General features: G+C 35.9%; 1 pseudogene; it reads left to right on the forward strand.

Annotated features, from left to right (window-relative positions):
• Positions 1-833: 833 nt before the first annotated feature.
• On the forward strand, positions 834-6,632 carry LOC117693643 (ubiquitin-conjugating enzyme E2 N pseudogene; annotated as a pseudogene).
• Positions 6,633-10,298: the final 3,666 nt, after the last annotated feature.

The raw sequence follows: 10,298 nt of genomic DNA on the forward strand, positions 1-10,298 counted from the left end.
TTCCAGTCACAATTTAGTACATTATAGACAATTCAAGGAAGCACATTTTAAATAACTGCTCAACAGTGCTTGTGTGATTTAAAATTAGCTGCAAACTGAGGAGTATTACTGAGACTGAGGTTCAGCAGTGTCATCTGAGACTCTGAACGTGAAGGCCTCAGCCGCACACAAATAGATTAATGTAGCCACTCAAACAAAAGTTTGCCCAGTCCTAAACTCTAAGCAGTTCGACGAACTTAAAAATGCTTAATAATTAGAATAACCATGATAAAACTGCAGGGCTTTGTTTAGGGTCTTACTCTTCCACTGCCGATTACATTTTTATGCATTTGTCCACCTTGAAAAGAGAGGAAAAAAGAATTTTTAAAAAGAAGTATTTGTTTCATAACCCTGCTACCTTAAACTCCCTCCTATCTAGTTCACTTCTTTTTATTGAAAATAAGTAGTAAGTAACTGTTAGGAAGATAATTAATAAATACAAAGACATGCTGTAAAGGGTGCTAAAAATAAATGTTAAAAAACAAAGAAGGGAAGATTAACAAACCTAACAGATATTTTGTGTTTCCAGCCAACACTTGGTTGCCTGTATTGATGAGCAACAGCAGTTTGGCCAGCATGATAGAAATCTCTTGCGTCTGGCTTTGGCACAACATTCTTGTGGGAATTAACATTGGCGATGTTTTACTAAGTGTGACTCAAGAATTGGTTGTCATCCACAAGCATGCAGATTAATGTCAGGAGAAGAATAAGGGATATCCTGATGGACAAGATATTCATCAGGATCGAAGGATCGAATCAGTGATATGAACTCAAGCACTGTAATTCATCTATATATGGGAACATTGTTAACTGTCACTGAAAAACGTAAAACTTCACAGTGCCAGTATTGGTTGAATGAGTGTGGTACCTGCACAGACATTACGAATCCATTTCTGAGTGGTATGGCTGTTAAATAGCTGTTGTAACTAAGTCTTTACTTTCATTACGTTCTATATTTAAATTTATATGGACAAGCTCTTATTTATCACATACAAGTTTATCTTATGACTCTTTGAACCAGCTTCATTATTCCTACAATTTTTACAAAGATGGTAAAATTTATTTTATGTATGTGAGTGCACTGTCACTGTTTTCAGACACACCAGAAGAGAACATCAGATCCCATTACAGAAGGGAGTATCTGACTATCAAGATTAATTTAGGTACATTTTTATTATATTAAGACTTACATTCTAAAAATAAGCCAAAGAAAAGTGTACTCTATGTCACTACCCTAATACCATTGTGAAAATATAGCTATATAGCTCTTTTGTTATTCTCTTTAATATAAATAAGATATATTAACATGTTATGGGATGAAGCCCCCCTTGTTTTGCTAAAGAATTTATTTGTAAAAGATATCCATGATTTTTTGAATAGCAAAGATGTTATAATTTATAAGTAGTATATAATATTTTATTATATTTCAAACACTTGCTTTGTTGGACTGTCATGAATTGGGCAACCATGGCCATTCATGTTTAAAACTTTTTGTTGAGGAGGCATCATTTGTGCATGACAGTGTTATTCCTAAATATTATGTTTTATATCACTGTTAAAAACATAGCCTTCTCTTTATTTGTCTTAGTTTACTTATACAATATTGCATTTCATTCTTTGATTGGACATGAAGCAGTCTGCAAAGGCAGGAAAACTTTGGGGACAGAGGAACGGAGTGAGTTTTGATCTCAAAGTCTAGGCTAAGTCTCTTGACTACTGAGAAGCAGGAATTACAAATGTAATCACATTTGTGATGATGTTTTTCCATAGGGATGATATCCCCTTCAAATGGAAGTACCAATGAACCAGCCTTAAGGCCTAAATGTATGTGATCTTAAGTAGGCCCAAATAGTGACTACATCCAAACTCCCTGCATCTCTGTAATGCATTGTTTTCATGGAATACTTTTTACGTGTCATTTTCCATCCTAGGAAAGAGTTACGTAAACGCTCTTGCCACTTAAAAACTGAACTTTTTATTTGTTACTATAACTATTCTTGACATGCCTAATTTAATGTGTAAGTGTGTATGTTAAATACTTTAGGAGTACATATTTAAAAGCATGGTAAATGCTTTATAGGTGTTATTGTATTAGCTTTTTTTCCCTGTTTGTATGACATAATATTCCTATGTAAACTAATTTAGGGGGGAGAAAGGATTATTTCACTTTCAATTCCAGAGGGAGCACAGTTGACCATGGTGGTGAGAACACAGTGCCCAGTTGGTAGGCAAGAAATGGAGAGGGTGAGAAGCACATCAGGCTTTGTTCTTATCCCTCAAGAGCTGAACCACACTGAGCATACGTTCTTCAGCATGGTAATCTTCCAGTCTTTCACTAGAATGACCCTAAGTGCTGCTTTCAGTTGAAAATTACAAAATCATTGGCATTTCCTCCACAAAACAGAGACTTACAAGCCATAAGTCTGGTTTAACTCAACAATGACTCCACTCCAAGTACCAATTTATGTTTCCATGTCTTTTTTTTTTTTTTTCTTGAAGGGATGAAATACCCTGATGAAAAAAAAAAAGTTTAGCAGAGAAAGAGTGTATTTTGGCTGACAGTTCTGGAGGGATACAGTCCATTATGGCAGGGAAGATGTGAGAGCAGGAAGAGAAGGCAGGACAGCAAGAGCAAGAAGTTGATGGATCACACTCCACCCACACTTAGAAAACAAGAGAGGGAACACGAAGTGGGGCTATCCCCAGTGATGTACTTCCTCCAGCAAGGATGACCTCTTTTTTAATTGGTTATTTTATTTATTTACATTTCAACCTGACAAAAATCAACTTGTCAAGTAAAGGGTTTATTGCAACTTATATTTCCAGGTAACACTGAGGGAAGTGAGGGCAGGATTTTAATCAAGCAGGGCAGGAACTTGGTGGCATTTGCTCAAGCACAAGCCATGAATGCATGCTGCTTAGGGACTTGCTCTCACTGTGGTTTGCTCAGCTTGATATTTTTATACCACCCAGGACAACCTATCATTACCTTCAATGGTCTGGGCTCTACAATACCAAAAATCAATCAGGAAAATACTTTACAAACTTGCCTACAGGCTATTTTATGGAAGCCTCTTCTCAATTAACATTTCCTGTTTGATGTTTATGTCAGATTGTCAGAAACTGACTAGGACAATGATGAAATGTGATTATTTTGGATAAGCTCACATCCAGGTTCTAGGGTTGTCTGACTTTCTTGGTGCATCTCCTTTCATAGATTTACCTTAAATAAATCATCACATTATTTCATATTCAATTTATGCAGAACTGTGATTAACTTCCCATCTGTCTGTTTTGCCACATAAAAATGCTGAACTCTTTTACTGGCTTTTCAGTCAAGTGGCAGATGTGTAGCTAATATGACTTGTTTTTTCCAATGAACCGTTATATGAATCTTTAAAAAATACTTGTCTAGAAAGAACCAGCAATACGAAACAAGGAAATGAGTAATTCCTCCATAGGCATAGGTTTCTCTTGATATCCAGTAAAACCAAAATTAAACTACTAATCAAAGAAAATAAAAATAAGATGCACAAACTCATATAAATTCTGTTATATTGAACTTGTGTATATAACATATAAATATGTATAAATAAATGTGGACATATTAGAATGTTTTTAATTTATGTAAAATGGTAATTTTAGATAATTTACATATTTTAATGGTGCCTCTTAGTCTGTGAGGGGTCCAGGAACACCCACTTGATGAATATAAATAAAGCTCAGGTTTCACAGCTCTAAAATGAAACAACTAGGCGGTTAATCAGAACATAATACACTGAAACTTCTATTTGAACACAACTGATAATCACCTTGTAGATTTGTATGAACAAAAGTGCAATATGTGTATTCAGTTGTTACTCTTAAAATCCATAGGAAATGAAACTAGATTTTTTAAGATCAGTGTAAAATTCATTCTATATAAGCACACTTTCCCAGCTTCCTTTGACAGAAGACACACAGTGAATAGTAATACCATTGATGTAATAATAACTCATCGAGTAAGCATTATGCTTCATTTTAAAGTGATTTCCATGTAATGATCTAATGTTTATAGTTAATAGGAATAATATTAAATCAGTAATATCAATCAATTGCTGTTGAAGAAGCAGATGACCTCTTTCTCTTACATAAGGCAGAAATAAAGACAGAGGAGAGTAGGTATTTAGTAGAAGTGGGCCAGCCTGAATCTGTTTTAATGATTAAATTAATACTAATTAGTGCATCAGTAGTAAACTGAATCTCTAGTTTAAAGAAGTATATGAAAGCATAAAGAAATTTTCTGGCCGGGCAGTGGTGGTGCACACATTCAATCCCAGCACTTGGGAGGCAGAGGCAGGTGGATTTCTGAGTTTGAGGCCAGCCTGGTCTACAGAGTGAGTTCCAGGACAGCCAGGGCTACACAGAGAAACTCTGTCTCAAAAAACAAAAACAAAAACAAAAACAAAAAAAAAAAAACAAAAAAAAAAAAAAGAAATTTTCTGTTATGTCTTATGTCAGTTCTTGAACACTAAGCACAAGCCAGTAACCTGTTCATGCAGGTGGGAAATGGTAGGATGCCTTAGCTGAGAAATACATTATTTATTTTTATTTCTGAAAAAAAAAAAGATATCAAAGGCAGTTTGTCCACTCAAGTCACTAAAATGACAATTATGTTTGACTTATTTTTCCAATGTTTATATTTTTTCTTAACCATCCTTTTGTTTCTAGCTTTTCCTTATGAACTACAGAACATGTGGTGTGTATTTCACTTCTGTACATGTACATATCTGTAAACAATATTTCTCATGCTTTATGATTGTATATATTATACAGATGTAGAACGAAATGTGGGTTTTTTAAACCTCATGAGAAAGAATTATAATAATCTAAAATGAATTACAGTCATCAGATTTTAAAATAGCATGAGAATTGGTTAAATGTATATTGCAATGAGATAAGTGTGGGGCGTTATAATTTTCTTTTGAAATTCCTGCAATAAATGTAAGCTTTGGGTGTAAAGAATCAGCAGAAGTGGAGATGGGCAGAATAATGCTTCAAAATAAATGAGATAGAACATTTTTTTCTAAAATAAACATGGGATCTGAATGGCATCCTTGTACTGTAGCAATTAGTCCAGCAAATTTCAGACACTCCACATTCTATGTATGCTATGATGTCTCCATTTCAGATACTATTGACCGATATGGAACAGAATAAATTAAAAGATGGAAGGTGTTTTAACTTCACCAAGCTCCAGCCATGGCACAGGCAGTACAAAAAAATTTCCTCTTATAAAATCAGAGGACATATAGGCATCTTTAAATGCAATTTGAATGCTATTAATTTTTTGGAGCTTAAAATAAAATATTAGAATGTAAGTATAATGAGTTTTCAAAGACGGTGGCAATATACTTTGTACATGACAAAAACATGTGAGAATATTAAAAGTACATGTTAAATATTCATGCTCCTATCACCTATGTAATGAGCCTGAGTAGAATAAATCAACATAGTAGTTTAAGAAAAATTGCTAACCTCTAAATTAATTATATGCCTTGTACTTGCTAAAAGTTGTTCTGTACAGCTTTCCCCTAAGGGAATTCATACTTTTGTGGGAATTCAAACGGTCAGGACAAAGCATCTTGTACATATAATGCGCTTCTTCATGCCAAGGTAGCAGTACTCAAATTGGAATTCCCCCAGAAATGAAAAAGCCCATTTTGTTAACTTCCATGCTCAGCATTGATGATATTGTAGGTCCCTTGGGGAAGATGATAAAATTTGCCTTTCTACTGCTTCCCCAGATATGCTAGTGGTGATAATAAAAGGAAGAGAGAATATCAATCCTGCTACACTGAAGACAAAAGCTTGTCCTCATTTGTCTGTGCTCACCAACCCACACAGCATGATGGAGGAGAAAGCCCCTTCAAGAACAAATATGACAATTCTCATGAAGTATTGGAAAATACCTCCCATGGTGGCCATAAGAGGACTCTAGATACTTTATTGTACATCTTGAAAGCCTTTCGATTTCTCAGCATGGAACTGGAGACATTCACAGTGTTCTAAGACCCAAGACCTTTGCATGTCTTTCATCATGTTAGAGTACCATTTTGGGATAAGAGCAGAGGCCGAACTCAGTATCTGGCAAGATGGCAGGGCTGCCCCTGCAGGATCATCAAGGAAACACAGGCTTTGCTGGCAGAACCAGTTCCTGGCATTAAAACAGAATCAGATGAGAGCAACGCCATTATTTTTATGTTGTCATCGCTGGCCCCCAGGATTCTTCTTTTGATGGAGGAACATTTAAACTTGAACTATTCCTTCCAGGAGAATACCCGATGGCAGCACCTAAAGTACATTTCAAGACCAAAATTTAACATCCTAATGGAGACAAGTTGGGAAGAATATGTTTAGATATTTTGAGAGATAAGTGGTCCCCAGCACTGCAGATCTGCATAGTTCTGCTATCTATTCAGGCTTTGTTAAGTGCTCCTAATCCAGATGATCCATTAGCAAATGATGTAGCCAAGCAGTGGAAGACCAAGGAAGCCCGAGCCATAGAAGCAGAGAGAACATGGACTAGGCTATATACCATGAACAATATTTAACTCAATCAGATCATCAAGTGTACATCACTTCTCCTGTTCTGCCAAGACTTCTACCTTGTTTTGTTTGCATTTAATGGGCACAGTCTTAGAAACATTACAGAATGAAGCCCAGACATCTTCATCTTTGGTGATTACATGCACATTAGCAAATCTGACTTGTCCTGATTCACTGTTGTAAAGCATGAGCAGAGGCTAGAAGTATCCTTGAGGTTGCTGAAAGATGTTGAGAAGCAGGACTCTCTGCTTTAACTCCTTCCCCTTCATGGTTAAAGTACAAGGCACTGTGAATGAAGGTAGCTGTCAGGGTTATCTGCCAGGGGCTCTGGGTGTTTTTATTTTATTTTTTAAGGGAGAAAGTAGTTTTATTTTAATTTTATGGCCTTCTTTTCTCTCCCCCCCTCTTAAAGGGTCTAATTGCAGTGGTTAAATGCAGCTAACCCGTTCCTCAGAATATGCTCTTTAGCCAAGTCTAACTTTAGATGCTGTAGATGGACAAGCTTGATTGTCTCAACCAAAATATGAACATTAAAAAAATTTCAGCTCTCACTAATAACACTGTAACTTCGCTGTCAAGTATTGATTCTCCATCTCCCACCCCCACCCCAAAAAGATGAAGAAAAAGCTTGTGACCATTTGTATGACTTGTCTGGAAACTTCTTTAACTTCTGTTAAATATTATGTTTTAATAAAATATTATTTGTTATTCTAAAAAATTTAAAAGGACCATTCTGACCTTAACACCTGCCAAAATGGAGACAAAGACCTATCCCCTTGTTCCAGAATAGTCCCCCAATAAAAAGTCTCAAAATCTACTAACCTTGCTTTTCTTGTATCTGTAGTCCTGCTTCTTGTTAACTGAAGTGTGCCAACCAGGATATGGGTTTGTGTGTGTGTGTGTGTGTGTGTGTGTGTGTGTGTGTGCATAAAAGATAAAAAGTTGGAGTGCCCAAGGCTGCACGAGCTGGGCAAGTTCTCCATATAGCCACTAGCCAGCAGTAATGTTGGTATATGTGTGTTGAAAACGAGTCTCCCCAAACCCTGCCAAATTAATCAGTAATTAGGGATAAGGTAGAAAATACTCACTGATCAGAAAGACAAGTACCCCAGTGAACCTGACTGAAAACACATAAGCAGCACTCACAGAGCTGTCTGATAACGTCGGGTTTGGGCATTATCACAAGCCCCGTCCTTGAATGAAAGCCAAATGCAGCCTGTGGTCTGTTTCAAAACACTTACTCTGCTCAGTTGCATCAGTTATGAATATGAGGACTATTTGCTAGTTTATATCAGCAGAAACCTCATTTTCTAGCAGCAGCTTGAATTCATCAGCTTCTTCTCGTTTTTGTATTCCTGAGCATCCCAGGTATACTTGCCTAAAAGACAGGAGAGGGTCAACAGGTGAGCCTCCTCAGACCGTTGAAAACATTTCCTAGTCATATGGAGGTGATGTCAGTGAATGTGTGAGGGGGCCTTTGGTTTACACCCATACAGCTCAAGAAAGAGCAGAGGAACTCTCTCCTACCTAAGAGCTGAGCCTTCATGGTTATGAATTTTTTGATATTATTTCTGCTGTGCTATGAGGATGGAATTCAATAGAGTGGATTCATGTTTTGTGACCAGAGGTTGGGAAGAGCAAAGGGTGAGTCATTTTGATTACGAGAGATACATTTATAATCCTGTTTCTTCTTGTGCATTTTTACCTCAAACTACAAGCAGAGTAATGCTCTGTCTTTCCAATGTTTGAAATATATTTTCTTGTATAAACATGAACCCCCAATTCTGTTCTTATTAAACTCTAAAAATGCTTTCTCACACTGGAAGAAAGTTAACTATTTGCCTTTGCTGAAAGTGTACACTATCTTAGACTCTCAAGTGTATTACTCAAGAGAATGCTAACCCTACTCAACTCTGTATTCTGTGCTACCTTAAAAGTCAGGCTGTGGTTTCAGTGGAACTCCATTGTAGGGTGATACTTTAGTCATTACAATCTGCTTTTATTACAGGAACCTCTCCAATAAACTCTGCTTCATGAATATTTTTCTGTAATATACTTATAGAGGAAAAGAAGCATTTTAACCTTAACCTCTTGGTTTTGCCATTGACATATCTCATCAAGTCAATGTAAATTATACTGTATATATGAGACCCTCTTCTTGGGGGAAGTACTTTTGTGTGTTCTAGGTGATTTTATTTTCTCTCTTTGGTTATTTGAAGGAGTGTGTTAGCCATTTTTTGCAAGTAAAGAATATGGTGGCCTCATAGTCTACACTAGTAATGCCATTCATAATACATGCGTTATGAAGTGTTCTACACAGGCATGGATTCATCTCTACTTTATACTTCTTATTGGCCTTCCAGGCAGCTCTAATTTCCTAACACAGCTGGCAGATTTTGTTTGAAAATTAGTTTCTTCTGTTAGTGACATATCTGCATTTACTCAATTTGCTAGGACATTTGAAGGTATGATTTCTACCTATAAAATGTTTTTAAATGCTGGCTGCATACATATGTACAGATGCACATGCATATTCCAGCAATTTTTTCCTTAAGTGATATATAGGGGCAATTTTTGTATATTTCCACACACAGTAAGCAAGGCTAACCTAATTAGAACTTGGGAATAAAGAGCATTCTTGGTTTGTTGGAAGATAATTAGAAGCGATCAGAGGATCACGATTGTGGATTTTGCCGGATTATTTTTCTACTCAAGCGTACTTTGGAGAATAAAAACTTGAAGGTCAAGAGAGAAAAAAAACAAAAGGTTTAATTCTTTAAAGCAAACAAAAAATTAAAATAAACTTCTAATTAACTCAAAAGCCTTTATAGCATTCAGATGCAGGAAGACTTGCAGTGTCAAGGGCTTCATGTATAAGTGGGGGTGGCTCAGAATCAGAGTGATTGGGAGAGAGGTGAAGAAAGCACAAACACTACACAGAAATTTTAAGGTTATTATCTGTTAGTCATAGTTTTGATAGCTAAGCTTTTTTTCTTACCTTATTTACAATAGATTAAATAGAAATGTTTAAAAAATAGCACCTATTTGGTTAATGCTGAAAAGTTTTAATTTAATAGCGAAATAAAAAGAACTTTAAAACTGTGTATTACTCATTGTAATTATCATTCAAATCAGAAAACAAGAGGCTTGAATCACAGCAACTAATTATATGAATTCTAGGTTATGTTATATGAACCACAACTATGACTCATGAGTTTATTTTGTTGATGACTCTGGTGAAGAAATTTTTAAATTTTCTTTTTTTTGGGGGGGGTGGGGAGGAAATATTGCCTGCTCTTCTTGTATATGAAATCATAATCAACACCTATGTCATCTATAAAAGAGAAAATTCAAATTTCTTGTTAAATATGGATTTTCACTTCATATATTTCCAGCACATGTGCTGTGCATTTCTGAGAAAAGACTGCCTGTATTTCTGCTATTAGCGTCTAAAATGAGAAGTTTAGCTTCATATTTAAAGTAATATGTTAATATGCCGACACTTCACTCTGGGGATAAAATTACTTATAAGTCAATTATTACTCAAATGCCGAAGCACTTTGCTACGATGATGATCCTGAGTATAACAACTTGACCTTTCAAAAATTTTAAAACCTTTCTGAATAATTACAGCTGAGGGCAGTGTTGACAGGTTTTTATCAGGTTGCTGA

Source organism: Arvicanthis niloticus, chromosome 21 (genome assembly GCF_011762505.2).
Source record: "Arvicanthis niloticus isolate mArvNil1 chromosome 21, mArvNil1.pat.X, whole genome shotgun sequence".
Classification (NCBI taxonomy): domain Eukaryota; kingdom Metazoa; phylum Chordata; class Mammalia; order Rodentia; family Muridae; genus Arvicanthis; species Arvicanthis niloticus.